This window comes from Ochotona curzoniae, unplaced genomic scaffold (genome assembly GCF_017591425.1).
Source record: "Ochotona curzoniae isolate NIBS_2020 unplaced genomic scaffold, NIBS_Ocur_1.0 contig_1664, whole genome shotgun sequence".
NCBI classification, from domain to species: Eukaryota; Metazoa; Chordata; class Mammalia; order Lagomorpha; family Ochotonidae; genus Ochotona; species Ochotona curzoniae.
In genome coordinates, this window is record NW_024465153.1 from 18,809 (window position 1) to 37,616 (window position 18,808).

The following is an 18,808-nucleotide window of genomic DNA, read 5'->3' on the forward strand; positions in this document are numbered from 1 at the left end:
AGGTGGGCTCTGAAAAACCCTGCAGTCCTTGGCACGGAGAACGCAGGGAGAAAGGACATAAAACCTTCTACGACCTGTGGATTCCCGTGCAGGGGGCACGCCCAGAGAGCGCCTCCATCCCTCCACGCCCTGGGGTGCCACACCTGTAGAAGAGGTGCCCAGAGTGTGCCTGGAATCCACTGGGCCCCCAAGGTGGTGCCCTATAGTCCCGGGCCCTGAGAACGCACCAAAGGTGCCATGAAAATTACCACGCCCTGCAACACCACACCTGCAGGCTCCAACCTCTACAGGAAAGCGCCTGACGACCCCTCAACACACGGGTCCATTGGCCTCACCAAAATACACCAACGCAATGGGAAAAACCACCAGAAAAAGTTGTGCTCCAGATGAAAGAGCCAGCACCCCACCAAATAAGGGCCAAAAGCCATTATTAATATCGGAGATGAGAGGTGAAGACATGGAAGAGTTACTAGACAAGGAATTTAAAAAAATAGTGCTAAAATATTTCAGAGACGTGGACATGAAGCTGGAAGACCTCCAGAACCGCATAATCACTGAAATAAAACAAATCAAAACCAAACTGGATGCCCAACATCATAAAATTGAAAGCCTGATCAGCAGAATAAATGCGGCAGAGGAAAGGATCTCTGAAACAGAAGACATACAAAATGAAGGTGCCTAGCGAATTAAACAGCTGGAGACAAGCCTCAGCAAAACTAATAAAATGATGCAAGAAATGAAAGATCACCTTAGAAAATTGAATATTCGGATCATCGGCCTCCCCGAAGGAGTAGAAAGAGAATCAGGAATGCAAGCAGTGCTTGACGAAATTATACAGGAAAACTTCCAAAACACTTGGAACACGAATCCACCCCACATACAGGATGGACAGAGAACTCCCAACAGACATGATCCAAAGAGATCTTCACCCAGACACACGGTGCTCAAGTTCTACTCCAACGAAGACAAAGAAAGAATCCTGAGACAAGTACGAAGTAGAGAAAAGATCACATACAGGGGAAAACCCATCAGAATCACTGCTGACTTCTCCGAAGAGACCCTGCAAGCAAGGAGAGAATGGACAAAGATCTTCTAAGCCCTGAAACAAAACAACTGTCAACCAAGAATAATCTACCCAGCAAAGATCTCAATTGTATATGAGAACGAAATCAGATACTTCAATAGCAAAGAAAAACTAGAAGAATATGTCTACACAAAACCAGCTCTGCAAAGCCTTCTTAGAAATGCGCTAGTCCCGGATAAAAAGGAGGCAAATCACAAACAAAGATGGCAAATAAGAAGGTCTCCAAACTAAAGCCCGCACAAACAAGGCAATTACACAGACAACAACACACACAAAACACAATCGCATGGCAGGGCAAAATTGCAACCTCTCAATTCTAACTCTCAACACAAATGGTCTAAATTCACCAATCAAAAGACAGAGATTAATAGAATGGATCATCAAACAAGACCCAACCATCTGTTGCCTACAAGAAACACATCTAACGAGAAAGGATGCAAAGAAACTGAAAGTGAAGGGATGGAAAAAGATATTTCACACCAATGGACGAGAAAAAAAGCTGGGGTAGCTGTCCTAATTTCAGACGAGATAGATTTCAATCTAACTAACATCAAAAGAGACAGGGAAGGCCATTTTATACTGGTGAAAGGAATGATCCATCAAGAAGCAATCACCATCATTAATGTTTATGCACCAAATCTCAATGCACCTAGTTACGTAAAGCAATTACTTACAGACTTAAGGGAAGACATAGATACCCGCACAATTCTTGTAGGCGACCTCAACACGCCTTTAACATCAATGGACCAGTCTACGAAACAAAAACTCAACAAAGAAACAACAGAGCTCACACAAACAATAGAACAACTGGACTTAGTAGACATATATAGAACTTTTTATCCTAAGGCCACAGACTATACATTCTTCTCAGCGATGCATGGCACCTTCTCCAGAATCGACCACATGATAGGACACAAAGTGAATCTAAATAACTTCCAAAACATTAGCATCATACCATGTACCCTCTCAGACCACCATGGGATGAAACTGGAAATCAACAACTCAAAACTCCGCAGGAAATATAGGCACTCTTGCAAATTGAACAATATGGTATTAAAAGAACAATGGGTCAGAGAAGAAATTAAAGATGAGATCAAAAAATTTATGGAAACCAATGAAAACACTGATACAACATTCCAAAACTTGTGGGACACCGCCAAAGCAGTGCTACGATGTAGATTCATCGCAATCGGAGCACATGTCAAGGCCCAAGAAAGACGCCAAGTACAGGAACTAACCACACACCTCCAAGATCTGGAAAAACAGCAGCAGAAGAGCCCCACGCACAATAGGAAACAAGAAATCATCAAAACAAGGGAGGAGATAAACGAAATAGAAATCAAAAAAACTATACATAAAATCAACAAATCAAAAAGTTGGTTTTTTGAAAAAATAAACAAAATAGACACTCCACTGGCCCGATTGACCAAAAAAAAAAAAACAAAAAAGAGAAAGTGAGAATCAATAACATTAAAGATGACAAAGGCAACATAACAACAGACACTGCAACCATTAAGAAAATAATTGAAAATAATTAGAAATTACTACAAAGAACTGTACTCCCACAAATTTGAGGACCACCAAGAAATAGAAAAGTTGTTGGACTCTCACCACTTACCAAAACTCAGTCCGGAGGCAACTGAAGAATGAAATAAACCCATAACCGAGGCAGAGATTGAAACAGTCATCAAGGATCTCCCAACGAAAAAAAGCCCAGGCCCAGACGGCTTCACTACAGAATTCTACAAAACATTCCGAACAGAACTAACCCCAATCCTCTACAAGCTCTTCAAAACAATAGAGAAGGAAGCAACCCTTCCAAACTATTTCTATGAAGCCAACATCACCTTAATCCCAAAACCGGACAGAGAACCGTCAGAGAAGGAAAACTACAGACCTATTTCTCTGATGAACATTGATGCTAAAATTCTCAACAAAATCCTAGCCAATAGAATTCAAAAAATCATCTGACGGATCATTCATCCGGATCAAGTAGGATTCATCCCTGGAATGCAGGGATGGTTCAACATTCAGAAATCCATAAATGTTATAAACCACATCCAAAAACTGCAAAACAAGAACCAGATAATAGTTTCAATAGATGCAAAAAAAGCTTTCGACAAAATCCAACACCTCTTCATGCTAAAAACTCTAGCCAAAGTAGGCATAGATGGGAAAATCCACAACATAATCAAAGCAATTTATGAAAAACCCAATGCCAGTGTCATACTGAATGGAGAAAAGCTAGAACCCTTCCCACTGAGATCTGGAACAAGACAGGGTTGCCTGCTATCACCACTGCTATTCAGCATAGTCCTAGAGGTATTTGCAGAGGCAATAAGACAAGAAAAAGAAATCAAAGGCATACGAATAGGAAACGAAGAAGTCAAGCTTTCACTATATGCAGATGACATAATCCTATACATAGAAAAACCAGGAGACTCAATACAGAAACTACGAGAACTTATACGAGAGTTTGGAAGAGTGGCAGGGTAGAAAATTAATGAATGAAAATCAACAACCATAGTGTACGCAAATAACACCAAGATGGAAGAAGACCTAACCAACAGGATACCATTCAAAACAGCAGAGAGAAGTATGAAGTATCTGGGAATAAATCTAACCAAAAGCGTAGGAGACCTATTTGAAGAAAACTACAAACTATTCAAAAAAGAAACTGAACAAGACCTCAAAAGATGGAATAACATCCCATGCTCCTGGATAGGCAAAATCAATATCATTAAAATGTCTATACTACCACAAGCAATATACATTTTCAACGCAATTTCAATCAAATTGCCCAAAACATTCTTCACGGAACTGGATACAATGATTCAAAAGTTCATCTGGAAACACAAAAAACCACGAATAGCTAGAACCATCCTGAAAAATAAGAAGTTAGCAGGGGGAATCACAATCCCGGACCTCTGGACATACTATAGAGCAGTGGTTATCAAAGCAGCCTGGTACTGGCACAAAGATAGAAAGGAAGATCAATGGAATAGAATAGAAGCACCAAAAGGGAACCCACACAGATACAGCCAATTAATCTTTGACAAAAAGACCAATGACAGTCCAAGCAAGTGGGAAGGCCTCTTTAGTAAATGTTGTTGGGACAACTGGCTGATAGCCTGTAGAAACAAAAAGATAGACCCACATCTATCACCATACACTAAGATCCAATCTACATGGATAAAAGACCTAAACCTACATCCAGAAACCTTCAAACTCTTGCAAGAAAATGTTGGAAATACCCTGCAAGACCTAGGAGTAGGTCCTGACTTTCTAAGAAGGACACCAAAAGCAATAGCAGTTGAGAACAGAATAAACAAATGGGACCTCATCAAACTAAGAAGTTTCTCTACAGCAAGGGAAACAATCAAGAAAGTAAAAAAACAACCCACAGAGTGGGAGATCTTTGCACACTACATAGGCAATAGGGGGCTAATTTCCAGGATATACAAAGAACTTCAAAACAACCAAAAAACCAAAACAAACAAGCCACTCAAGAAATGGGCACGGGAAATGGGCAAACATTTCACAAAGGAACAAGTCCAAATGGCAAACAAACACATGAAAAAATGTTCCAGCTCCCTGGCAATAAGGGGAATCCAAATTAAAACATCGATGAGGTACCACCTAATACCAGTTAGATTGGCCCACATAAACAAGAACACCAATGACGCTTGCTGGCGAGGATGCGGGGAAAAGGGAACCCTACTCCACTGCTGGTGGAGCTGCAAATTGGTACAGCCTTTATGGAAATCAGTCTGGAGAACACTCAAACAACTCAAAATCTGCATACCATATGACCCAGCAATAGCACTCCTAGGATTATATCCAAAACACCTGTTTCACGACAAACCAACATGTATCCCTATGTTCATAGCAGCACAATCAGTAATTGCAAAAACATGGAAGCAACCGAAATGCCCATCAGCAGAAGATTGGATAAGAAAGCTTTGGTTCATCTACTCCATGGAATACTACTCAGCTATTAAAAAAAACAAAATGCAGTTCTTTGTGGCTAAATGGGCCCAACTGGAAACTATAATGCTAAGGGAAATGAGCGAATCCAAAAGGTTAGATACCACATGTTTGCCTTGATTTAACCTGTAATTTTTGTTTGGTTGTTGGTTATTTTTTGAACCTGTCATTGATACTGTCTCAACCCAGATGTTTCGAAAAATGGAACTTGCATTATTTTTAACATATTGTTTACCCAATACTATGTCAATTAATTCCATAATGTTGTATATTGATACTGAGGTTTTGTTGGGGCTTTTAACTGACCGGATCTTTACTCTGTTAGCCCTATCTTCAGACTAGAGAAGGTCTCCACAAGAGGCCACGGAACTTATCTGGACAATAAGACGCTGGACTTTATGCTAGATATGTGTTTGCAAGGAACGAATCTCAACTGAACTTGAACTGTGGTTATGCATCAAGGTGGAGGAATCCACCATGGGGGGAGGGGTATGGGAGGGGTGGGGGGAATCCCCAGTGCCTATAAAACTGTATCACATAATACAATGTTAACAACAATAAAAAAAATAAAAAAAGAATTATGGGAGTCCGGGAAGGTGCAGAAAGAGCTGAGTTTGCAAGTGTATATATTGAAATAATCAAGGAAAATTTTCCTAATCTACAGAAAGAATTGGGAAACAAGATCCAGGGTGGGCACCGAACTCCCAACAGGCTTGATCAATAGCGATTTTCATCAAGACATATGATCATTAAGCTTTCTTCAATTGAAGATAAGAAAAAGATACTTAAATGAGCACGTGAAAAAAAAATCATTTGGCATCTAAAGGAATGCCAATTAAATTCACAGGAGATGTCTCACAGGAAACTCTACAGACAAGAAGAGAATGGAGTGACATATTCCAGATTCTGGTTCAAATCCTGGATGGTCCACATCTGATGCAGCCCTGTGCTGATGTGCCTGAGAAAGCCGTGGAGAATGGTCAAGAGCTTGGCCCTTGCCCCCATGTGGAAGGGCCAGAAGAAGCTCCTGAATCTTGGTGCTGCACCAGGCCTGCTTCATACATTGCAGATATGTGGGGAATGAATCAGTATATGGAAGACACCTTTCTTTATCCTTTCTTTTATTTTTCAAGTACAAAATAAATTTGAATTTTTAAAAAAATTCAAATAATGTAAGCTATATTTTGAACAAATGCCTCACTTAAAAAAGTTGAAATCCATGTAGCATTTCATAATGTCCAATTCCCCAAAATTTTGGGGACTCCTCATACATATAAATTTAAAGTGCAAAATAAACTTATAATCCCCTTCACAAACACTGTTGAAGTATCCACCTATATTACTTTTGTTGAGCAGGAGCTAAGGAAAATTGACATATTCCCAGGTCCAAAGTCTTAGGGATCACTTCTACTATTAAGAACTCACATGACTGGGCTCTAAACATGTGGCCTGTTGCCTCTTAGGAAGACAGGCCTTTGGAATCCACCTATTCTTCCTGCCTTTCTTGTTTTTAAATGTCCATTGTTCTGCACAGAGACAAATAGGATAAAAAAAACTCTAGCAAGGAAATAATTCATTCATCCATTCCACTGCATGAACTGGCATTTCCTGTACATGGCAGGCACTGTTACTAAATGCAAAAAATGTAAACCTCAGGCATAGCCAGCTTTTAGTCTAGACACCTTGTATCTGAACTTCGGAATGTTGATCATACACTAGTATTTCACAAGGGTGCAAGTGTTGGAAAACTAATTTAGTTAAATTCTCATTATTAAGAATTTACATGTGGGCCTGGCAGGATAGCATAATGGTTAATGTCCTCATCTTGAATATGCCGGGACCCCATATGGGCGATGATTCTAATCTTGGCAGCTCCACTTCTCATCCAGCTCCTTGCTTGAGACCTGGGAAAGCATTTGAGGATGGCCCAAAACTTTAGGACCCTACGCTCTTTTGGGAGACCCAGAAAGAAATTCCTGGCTCCTGGCTTCAGATCAGTGCAACACCGGCCCAACAGCCACTTGTGGAGTGAATCTTTGGATGGAAGATCTTCCTTTCTGTCTCTCCTCTTCTCTGTACATCTGCCTTTCCAATGAAATAAATGCTTTTTTTAAATATAATTTACATCTTTTAAGAAAAGTGTAAATCCTTGAACAAAAATATTTGAAATGAGTTTGCAGAAAGTCAAGAAACAAGGAATTTTATCATTTACCATCAGGCTACGTGACCCAAAAGGTCAGTTGTTCTGTGTCTTAGTTTCTTCATTTGAACTGTATACACACACACACACACACAAAGAAACACACACATACAAATAACAGTCACACAATATTTATCAAGTCTATTAACCTTTCAGATTTAAGATCAAATTCATGAAATATGAATTCACTTAACAGTTAACTAAATCTAGTCTACGCAAGTTAAAGAAAAAAATTTAAAAAGAGATTCAGAAAGACAGTATCCCTGCCAATGTAAAGCTGGCATCTATTTTTTAAAGCTTTATTTATTTTTTATTGCAAAGTCAGATATACAGAGAGAAAGATCTTCCCCATCTGATGATTCACTCCCCAAGTGACCACAATGGCCGGTGCTGCACCAATCCAAAGCCAAGAACCAAGAGATTCTTCCAGGTCTCCCATGTGGATGCAGGGTCCCAAGGCTTTGGGCCATCCTCGACTGCTTTTCTAACTCAGAGGTCTGAGTTGTCTTCTGTGTGATTTTAAAGGGGCTGTCCTGGTGCTTTAGCTTCATTCTGTCTGGTGTGGATGACATTTTTATTAATTTATTTTCTGGAGTGCTGCTGCCAAGTTTGGAGTCTGTACTCTTTTTTTGGTTCTTCAGAATGTTGACCTAACTTAGGTTGCACGTTAGTAAACCTCACTTGTCCCTGAGAGCTTCACATTTGGCTTAGGTCAATGTGTTGTGAAGTTTCCAGAGGATCTTGTAATAAGGCTGGACAACCAGGTCTGCAATCTGACACATTGGAGCTGGAGTTCCAGCCAAATAAATTCAGTCTAGGCTAGAATTTTTTCAGTGTAACCTTATTCTTAACATTTATTCTGGTCCAATTTTGAAATAGAATCTCATGGAAGTGTTATGAAGGAAAATGTATAATTTGGGGACAGATTGCAGGGGTAATGGCTCTCTTGTAAATACAGAATACAGATGTCTGTTTAGGAAGAAGTAGGTTTACTTGGTTGCTATGGAAAAACAAAGCATATAACACCTTTAATATACTCAACATAAATTGACAATATAAGCCCATTTTAATGTGAAATTGAAAGTATTATTCAATTTATACAATTTGTATAATTTTAAAATTTTAAACAATTTATGAAACCCTATGAAATTGAATGCTTGCTTATAATTCTGTCATACCACAGTGCTGATCCTGGTGCTCACTGTTACAGTTGAAAGAGTTCAGTTGAAAGACTTTCAACTGAGGCATAAATTTGGCAAGGCTGACATTACAACATTACAACTCAGTACCTGTTGACAGGAAAATTCAAAGACTTCAGCCAGAGGCAGATATCTATAGGAGTAGCTCATCCAATGCAAGAAACTTACTGTGGGGAACCATGACGCATGAAATTGGTATGGATCTGAAAAATATTGGAAGCAGCTGATACATAAACTGCAGCTAATACATAAACATCAAAAGTCTGATGACAATTTTTATATGTCTGGGATATACCTCCTGGAGTCTCAGCAAGCTCTGAGACCATTGAGTGAGGTGATGGTGCTGTTTGTCTGCAGAACCATGGGAGACAGACTGGTGAAAGATGTGTTTACTGGGAAGATCTTGCAAGCTTATATAGAGTAGAAATGGGGGGGGGGAGACAGAACAATGGTTTCAATAGCCCTCCCACCCAGCAATGACAATGTAATTGGCTAGTAGACATGCCTATCTCTCTGGAACCTCTCAAGTCACAGGTAACATGTTACATCCAGGTTAGGAAGCTGTGTTCAGGTCACATGCAGTTAGGCCAAGATAACGTACCACATGGGCTGAAAGTTATACTATGTTCATTACATATGACTGATAAACAGGATGGGGGTTGCATTTAACTTCTTATCAGGGGAGTTCTAGCAGAGCTTCTTCAAGGACAAAGAGACTGGGGTGCACTCTCATGTCTCTGGAGTGATGATTGCTCATCAAAGGCTTCCCTAAGCTTATTGCACTAATATCCGTTCTCTCCAGTGTGAAGACTCTGATCCTTTGTGAGTTCTGACTTCTGGTACATATTTTCATTCAATTCATTACACACATTGAAATTTTCTCCTATGTCAGTCAGTCCTCTGCTTGGTGGTAAGGCAAGTTTACATCTAAAAGATTTTGTACAGCATCTATTTATATGGTAACTTTTTGCTCTCCGGCTTGTCTGATTTACTTTGACATCTGTTGTACACGTAAGAGATTTCTCACTCTTGAAATGTCCATGGAGTTTCTCTATTGATTGTGTTTCCTGATGTTTGCCAAAATAAAGATTCTTGTAGAACATTTTCTTCTCAACCTGAATTGTTTCTCCCACATTGACAGGTGGCTTATTACACGGCTCTTAAATAGAAAGTTGCTCACACATAAGTAATATCTTCTTCCCACTGAAAGCTTTTTCTTTCTCATTGTGTTCAAAACACTGTAGAGAAATATGTATCTTGTCCTACTGCTGAGAGTTTCTCCACTCTGGAGGCTATTCTCCGGGACATTAGCAGAGTGCTTTTTCCCAAATGGCATTTCATCAGGATTCCTAGAGAAAAAAAAAAAAAAGAAAGAAAGAAAGAAAGAAAGAAAGAAAAAAATGGAGTCTCTCCCTCTCTCCCTTCAACAGGAATCACATCTCTGAGCTCCCTCCTGGGATGTGCTTTTCCCCTCCTGTCTCCCAAGTTAACCTGTTCACTTAGTACATAAAATTTCAATTTGAAACTGATCCCCAGTCTCTGTTAGTATAAGCTCAGGAAAGAACCACTGTGTGTTCCTGGTAACACTTGCTGTAATGTACAACATGTCATATGAAAAAGATTTCTTGTTCTTAGATCAGAGCTATCTGGCTTGACTCAGAGGAGAGAAGAGTGCACAAGGTTGGACGGCTTCCATGAAGTGGAAATAAATGTGTTTGCTGTGTATCGCAAACTCACTATCCTAGGATTTACCTTAGCCATTCCACAGCTTTTACTCCCTTGAAGACAAGGCTAAGAGAACACAAAGTATACCAATCATTTCTTTTTCCTTTTTTTAAAAGCATTTATTTTATTTTTATTGCAAAGTCAGATGTACAGGGAGGAGGAGAGACAGAGAGGAAGATCTTCCATCAGATGATTCACCCCCCAGGTGACCACAATGGCTGGTGCTGTGCTGATCCAAAGCAAAGATCCACAAGCCAGGAACTTTTCCTGATCTCCCACATGGGCGAAGAATCCCAAGGCTTTGGGCTGTCCTTGACTTCTTTCCCAGGCCACAAGCAGGAAGCTGGATGAGAGGTAGAGCTGCCGTGATTTGAACCACCACCCTTATGGGATCCCAGTGTACTCAAGGCAAGGACTTTTGTGACTAGGCCATCACTCCAGGGCCAATCAATCATTTCTTTAGATGATATAAATATGTCACCAAGGAATGGTGCTCTGGAAGGAAAAAGAAAAAATTAATGCTTCAAGGGGTTAGTGATATAAAATAGATGAAACACAAGAGATGACGTCCAGTTTTGGAGCAGTAGCTGCCACTCTAAACTTTTGGGCTGTCCTTGACTGCTTTCCCAGGCCACAAACAGGAATTGGTATCTTTCAGGGTGAATGAGCAAGCCAGAGGATACGTTAGTCATATTTGTTTGTTACAATGTGTTTTAAACCTAAGAAAAACAAAAACAGTGTATTGAAGATCATTTAAATGTTTCACTGTGGGTTCACAAGTAGAAGATATTCCAACAAAATGTCTGGACTTAGGTAAAAGGAGGTATACTAAGACTTTTGAAGCTTTATTGATTAATGTATGTTTTACTGGACAGACATTTTCTTCCACTCTCTCACCTCTCACATGCCTGTAATAGCCATGAGATGAAAAATAAGTCAGGTTTTTCACAATGATACCCAAGCCACTGTCTGCTGCTTCCCAGCAGGGGCAGTAGTTGCACACTGCATTTGCACAGAACTGAAACCCAGGCATTCTGATGGAGACATAGGAGTCCCAATGTCATCTGAACCACTGTCACACACATCCACAAAGGTCAGTGATGCCTTCCTGTGCTGTGTCAGGTAGCCATTCACTGCTTTTCTCCCACGCCTGCCATTCACAGCAAACAGTTCTTTTAAAGTGCTAATGCTGATTTTGTGAGAGGATTAAAAAAAAAAGACAACATACTGAATTGTATCTTGGAGGAAATTGTGGCTAGTGTGATTTTTCCAGTGCAGAAAGCAGCACTTGACATTGAATAAGAATTCTCAACATTCAGAGATTTATTCTCTGCCTTAATTCTCTCTCTTGAACCTGACTTATTCCCTCTACAATTCATAGGGACATTTAATCCCAACTATGAGAACATAAGTCAATGGGTGACAACATATCAGATGCCATCAGGATGAACCAGTACTGGTGCCTTAACAGCTCCTTCTTTGGGTTCTTCTAAAGAAGCTCTTTGCCTGAGTCCGAGTGCACAGTTTCACAGGTTCTGGGATTCCCCAAAGCACTTACCCCAAATTGAGTTACGATATCGTTATTGCGGGCATGGATCATGTAGAGAGTTCAGCTTGTTACTGTCCAGATAATTTCAACAGTTTCATTGGGAAACTAGCCTTGATCTGAAAGTAGAGCTGGCAGAATATCATTCCCTCCAGTGAGATGTCACTACACCACTTCAATAACAGCAAGAAACATCAAAATTAACAACATCATGAAGTTAATTAACGTGGCATTGAGTGACAAACATGTTAGAAAACCATATCGTGTAACTACTTCCTTGACATCTAAATTTTAGTATATTCACAACCGGCTGGTATAATTTTTTTTTTTCTTTTTACTCCCAAGCTAACATGTTTTTGAGTTTAACCTAAATCAGCGTGGCACAGGGACAGTGAACAGATCAACATTAACATCCATCAGATGTAACAGCTGAGAACAACAACACTAAAGTTTCTATGCAGTTAGATTTTGTTTAGCATTAGCAGCCTTAAATTGATAAATTTGGGGGGTGGGAATCTTAGGCCACAATGTAAACTTTGCAGTATATAGTGATTATGGACTGTATTACAGAACTTTGCATTTTAACAATTGAGGAATAGAAAAGTTTTAGACAGGTGAGTAGCGAAATCCCCAACAACCCAGTGAGCGAGGAAGAATTTAAGTCTACATCCTACCTAATAAAGTGCAAGAGAAGCAAATAGTGAGCCTGACCAGTAAGTACAGGATGAGCCATTATAGGCTAGTTGGCCTTTTCCCTGCCTGTTCCAGACTTTCTATAGCAGTGTCTTTGTCTATCTCAAAGGCCAAATGGAAACATCATCAGTAAGGTACAAGCTGAGGGACTATCAACTAGCTGGCCTTATCCATTGTTTATCTGAAGTAATTTTGGGGCTCTCAAGCAACCCTGATGGTTGGTGTAAGAGAGGGCTGTGAGCCAAGGCTAGAATTAGATAAGGACCAGAGAAAGCTTCTCTCCTGAGAACAGAAGGAAACCTACAATCCTTTTGTCTCTGAGTGCCATCTGCGGCTGGCTCCTGGCTGTAGTTTCGATGTCACCAGACCCTATGAGAGGGTTTTTGTTCTAGGTCCATGCTGCCGAGTGCGGACCAGAAGGTCCCCTTACTGTCCCTTCCCGCCCTGAATCCTGAGGAGATTCTGGCACACACACTCACTGCTTAAAGTCCAAGGAGTCTGTTGTCCTGCAGAGGCTCCTGCGGGTAGGGAGCTCACAGGACAGCACCCCCTGAGCCACCTGCTTCTTCTTGGGAACAGAACCAGTAATGCAGCTATTGGACCGCTCATAAAGAGATTGAATCCGCATGATGTCACAATGCGCAGCCAATCAGAAGTGTAAGGAGTGTCAGGCCATCCCTAGGAAATCTGGAGGTAGGGGGAGTGAGGGGTGGTGCAAGTGACTTCCTTTGTTGCAGGTTGAGTCTTCCACCAGCAGGGGCCGCTGTCGCCTCTCACATCAGTCCACCTCCTGGGCTCTCCCATTAGTTCATTTGACTTTAAAATGCTGAACTGAAGAATATTTAAAAATATATGATATAAAAAAATAATTTCAATCTCATTTCTCCTAGTGATGTTCATTTCCTAGTCTGTATTTTTTCTTCACATTGTGCCATATCTGCTTCTTATAAATACATAGTAATTTGATTGTATATGTGGATCTCTTGCCCAGAATTTTTGTTGGATCCTCTCATCAGTGTGTTTGGTTTTCCACAAAAGGTCCATTAGTGCACATGGGGAGTTTTGCTGAGTAAAACTTCACCATTCTGCTGCAGTTTCCTTCCTGTGTTTAATCTCATGATTACACGTTCACAACAATGTGTAAGAGACAAAGTGTCAAGGGGGCTTCTCCAGATTAAATCTAGGGGAATAACTTGCGGTGCTGTATGTTATAGATATTGTATTTATAATTCCTTTGTTATGCAATATATACATATATATATTTCTGTAACTTGGTTTCCTTAGTCTATAGCTTTTGGCTTCTCTTTTAAAACATTTTGAAAAATTGTATTGGAAATTCAGGTATACAGAGAGGAGCAAAGACAGAGAAGACTATATTTCATCGGGCCCGGCGCGGTGGCGCAGTGGTCAAGGTGCTCGCCTTGCAAGCCCGGGATCCCATATGGGTGCTGGTTCTAATCCCGGCAGCCCTGCTTCCCATCCAGCTCCCTGCCTGTGGCCCGGGAAAGCAGTTGAGGACAGCCCAAATCTTTGGGACCCTGCATCCATGTGGGAGACCTGGAAGAGGCTCCTGGCTTCAGATCGGTGTAGCATCAGACGTTGCGCTCACTTGGGGAGTGAATCATCGGACGGAAGATCTTCCTCTCTGTCTCTCCTCTCTGTATATCTACCTTTCCAATAAAAACCAAAAAAAAAAAAAAAAAAGAATATATTTCATCCGTTGGTCTGCTCCCTATGTGGCCACAATGCCCCGAGCTTCACCAGTCTGAAGCCAGAAGTCCAGAATCTCTTGCAGGTCTACACACAGGAGCAAGGTGCCAAGGTTTTGGGCCCTCCTAAACAGCTTTCTCTGGCTACAACCAGGGAGCTGGATAGGAAGTAGGGCTGACGGGATCAGAATTGGAGCTCATACAGGATGGCACCTTGTGCAAGGCAATGCTTATACCACTAGGCTACTGCCCCAGGACCACTTTTAAAACAGCTTTTTTGTAATTGTTTCAGAAAGTCCTCTCATAAACTTATTAAAAATATTGAAAATTTCATGGAAGAGAATATCTATATTCCTGAAATTGATTATTTACATGGCATTTTTTTCTTAATGACTTTTCCTAATTGCTATTTTGATATTTATTTTTTTTATTTGAAAGGCAGGTTTACAGAAAGAAGGAGAGACAGAGGGACAAATCTTCCATCTGCTGGTTCCCTTCATAATTGGACCCCATTGCCAGATCTGGGGCCAAGAGCCCATCCAGGCATTCCATGTGTGTACATTGTCTCAAGGCTTGGTGTCCCCATCAACTGCTTTCCCAGGCTTCAAGCAGTGAGCTAGATAAGAAGTGGAGCAATTGGGACATGAACTGGCACCAATATGGGATCCCAACACATGCAAACTGAGGATTTCGCTACTGAGCCATCATGGCAGATCCCTAATTGTTGTTAATTTTGTTAATGAATTGCCACAATGGATCATTTTCAGGATATACAAACACTCACTTGAGGCTACAAATGAATCCTCAGCTACTGCGCCAGTTTATGGGACATGTTCTGTATTTTGTCCTGTGTTTTAGAAGCTTATACAAGCCTTATGTATTTCCTCATATCTCCAGCCCTATATGCCTGTAGCTAGTCCTGATTTTGTGTATCTCTGATTGATCTTGTTCCTGGGGCTATAGGTTGTCTGCAGTTTCAACACCTTCATGAATGTGGCCCATATTCATCCTTGCATTTTGTCGTTTTAGAAATCTGTCATTTGGGTCTAGCATAGTAGCCTAATGGATACAAGTCCTAGCCGTACATGAGGTGGGATCCAATTTGGGCAGTTATTCCTGTCCTACTGGCCAAGCTTCCCATCCAGCTCCCTGCATGTGTCCTGGGAATACAGTGGAGGATGGCCCAAAGCTTTGGAACTCTTACCCATGTGAGAAACCTGAAGAAGATCCTGGATACTGGATTAAGATCAATTCAGCTCTGGCCATTTGTTGAAAGGTTTCTGTTGCTACCAAATAGGACCCCTGAGAGAACACACTGTGATTCTAAGTGGGCCTAGTGCCATGGCTGGGCAAGAGGCTGCCTGAGTGAAGAGTTGGTGGCCAAGCCCGCCTAGCCTTAGAACTGCGGAGCAGGTGGGCATGCAACAGGCTTATTAAGTTTGGGGGTAGGGAATGGGCACAGCCTAAACAACCTGGCCTTATAGCACAGGCAGGTAGGTGGGATGTGCCTGCTGTGGAGCACGTTGCTGTGGCCAAGTGGACCTGGACCTAGAGCAACCTGTGTGGTGACAAGGTGAGCCAAGAAGTGGCACAGGGAATGCCGGCAAAGCTGTCTTGATGCTGGAGCAGGCGATGGCATCTGTGAGCACATGGCAACTCTAACATAATGCCCACTGTTGTTCCACTTGCCAATCCAGGACCAGGCTCAGTTATCAGCACCAACATGCCTCCAGCCCAGGAACATGGCCACATCATTCTTTGCTCAAGAGCCAGTCAGGTTCAGCCAGTGATTTTGCTTGCTCAGCAGGCAGTGAGCCTGCCAGCTGCTCCAGGGCTGGGCTCCTTTTGACAGTCATCCTAGCCCCAACCTGCATAACTTGAGTCACCCACCCCACAATATGCCAACCCCGCCACCTCACCTGACCCTGCAGTGTCATCTCCCACACTCATGCCCTGCATGGAAGCTCCTCCAGGCCCAGGAAGGCTCAGTCCCACAATATTTATTTCTAGCCTATCTGCCCCCATAGCCTTCCTGCTGCTCCAGGCCAAAGTTGGCTAGTGTGGTAGGGAATTCAACATGAAACACTGCAACAACCTCTTTTCTGTCTTACAAAAAGATGTTCATGTGGATGACTCTAGTTTGCAAAGCAGGGTTTATTTAAGAAGCAGAGGGAAGGTGGCCTGCCCTAGTGGCAAGAGGGGTTGCAAAAGAGGAAAGACCCATGGAAATGATGGAAATTGTGTCCATTATGCACCATCTCACAGAGGGGTTCACATGAGTCAGCCCAAGGACAGAAAGAAAGAAACTTATTCACAATATGCAGTAACGTCTACTATCTTGCCCAGAAATGAAAGTGTTTCCTTTTCCCAATGTTGTAGTGTAGGCAGCTAGTACAGGGTCACAAGCTTGGAAGCCATACCCCACCCCACCACCTAGGTTTTCCCTCCTACAAACCTGTCATCACCTGGAACCTGAGACTTTTTGTTATGGCATTATTGTATAACCACACCTCTCACAAGCCTCCATAATGGACCCTGATAGCAGGGCCTAGCTCTCTTGGTCACATGCTTCCATCACTTTGGTACTCCAACACATAGTCTCCCCAGTAGCTGCTTGCTCTCTGGCTTCTTGCAGACAGACTCTGAGGCCAGGTAGCCCTGAGCATGGCCCCTGTATGTCTGTATTCCTCACTTTCTGTTCACTGCTTGGATGGAAAAGTAAAGATGTTAATTGTAGGATGCCTTTTATCTCTAACTTGTGTACTTTCAAGAGTTCTGGGAGAGATGAGGCCCAGCAGTATGGAATGTTGGCAGAGAAACCAGGGAAAGGTGGGTGTCTGCAACTTGAGCCTCTCTTTAAGAAATGCAGCCCAGGGCCAGGCCTCTTTTGCCCATGACCCTTTGGCCCCAGGATGTTTCCTTTGATCAGATTGAAAGCCATATGGTACAAGCACAGTTTTAAGCAGGAAAGGAGTTACCAGAGCCTACAGTTAGTTAACTTATATAGCACAAAAGGTGGCAGGAGAGGTCAGGTGTGCAGAACCTAGGGAGTAATTTCTAGGGCAAGGTGCACATTTCATGCCTAAAATTAACTTGAATGGGGCTATCTGCTGTCAATTAACCTGATGAACAGGTGCAAGCCATCAATGCCTTTACCACATTACAATCCAAAGCTGGGAAAACAGGAGCTTCTTGTGAGTTTCCCATGCATTGGCAGGGTCCCAAGGCTTTGTGCTGTCCTTGACTACTTTACAGGTCACAAGCAGGGACGTGAGTGGGAAGCCTGCCTGCCAATGTTAGAAATGGCACACGTGGTATCCAGCCAAATCCAGCAGGTGACTTTTGTCCTCTTGAAATACAGGTATCCAAATCACTTGCTAAACTTGCTCTGCTGCCACGTCTGCATCATTAACTCCCAATTTCAATTTGGCCTAATGTGCAACAAGATTTTGAGCAGTGAACTGCCTTCTGAGAGTGTTCTCTCTCACCATGTTCTATGCCCTTGCCTCTAAAACAAAAGCACAATAAATGGTATCAGAATCCTGTGGCTAAGCATCCACCTCCAGTGCTAACATCCCATATGGGTGCTGCATTGTGTTCACCTGCTCTACTTACAACCCAGCTCACTACTAATGGCTAGGAAAGTAAGAAAGGATGGTTTAAGTCCTTGGACTTCTGGACTCATGTCAGAGCACTAAGAGAAACTTCAAGCTCCTAACCAGGACCAGCCCACCTACAGATAATGAGGACATTTAGGAAGTGAACCACCAGATGAAAGATTCCTCTCTGTCTCTGCTTCCTTCTCTGCAAAGCCTCCTTTCAAATAAAAATACACTTTAAAATAATTTATTTCAAAAAAATACAAAAAGAAAAAATAGAAGCCCGAAGTCACTGTAAATGTGCTTCTTTTTTATAGATTCACCCACAGTGGATGCTGCATATTGTGAAGATGGATCTAGGTGTCCTCAGGATCAATAAATAGCCTCATCACCCTAGCAGGCCTTGGGCACATATCTCTCAGCACCGCTCAGGCAGAGCATGGTTCTGGAAACAGGCAACTGAGGACAGAGAAAGCAGAAATGTTATCTGCTGTCAGTTAGCAGGAGGTGGAGGTCTGTGTTTTCAGCTACAATTGCCTGGAGTCCAGTTCCTACATGACATGGTCATGATGGGGGAGGGATTTATCTGTTCTAGGTTCAAAAAAACATTGAGTCTCCCTGCCTTGATCAAATCTTGAATTTTCTTCAAATACATCTCTGTTTGCTGTCTCACTAACACCATTTTGAGACTGACATCCTGTTAGCAGAGCACCAGTTTCTGTTCCAGCCATTCTTCTTCTAATCAATTTTTCAATAATATGACAGAAATGGCACTGAATGATACCAGGGATTGGGCCCCTGATACTACATGGGAGACCCAAATGGGATTCTTTACTCTGGATTGGACCTGGCCAACCCTGAAACTGAAGACCATGGGATTTTGGTGGGAGTGAACTGATGAATGCGGGGTTGTTTTGTGCTTTCTACTCTCTCATGAGTGCTTACATACTGAGAATTTACACATCTGTAATTTCCACACAAGTAGGACACATTTGGTAGAAAATCATTAAATTCAATGATATATTTTTTTCATTAATGGCCAACATTATTTGTGGTTTTTGAGGCT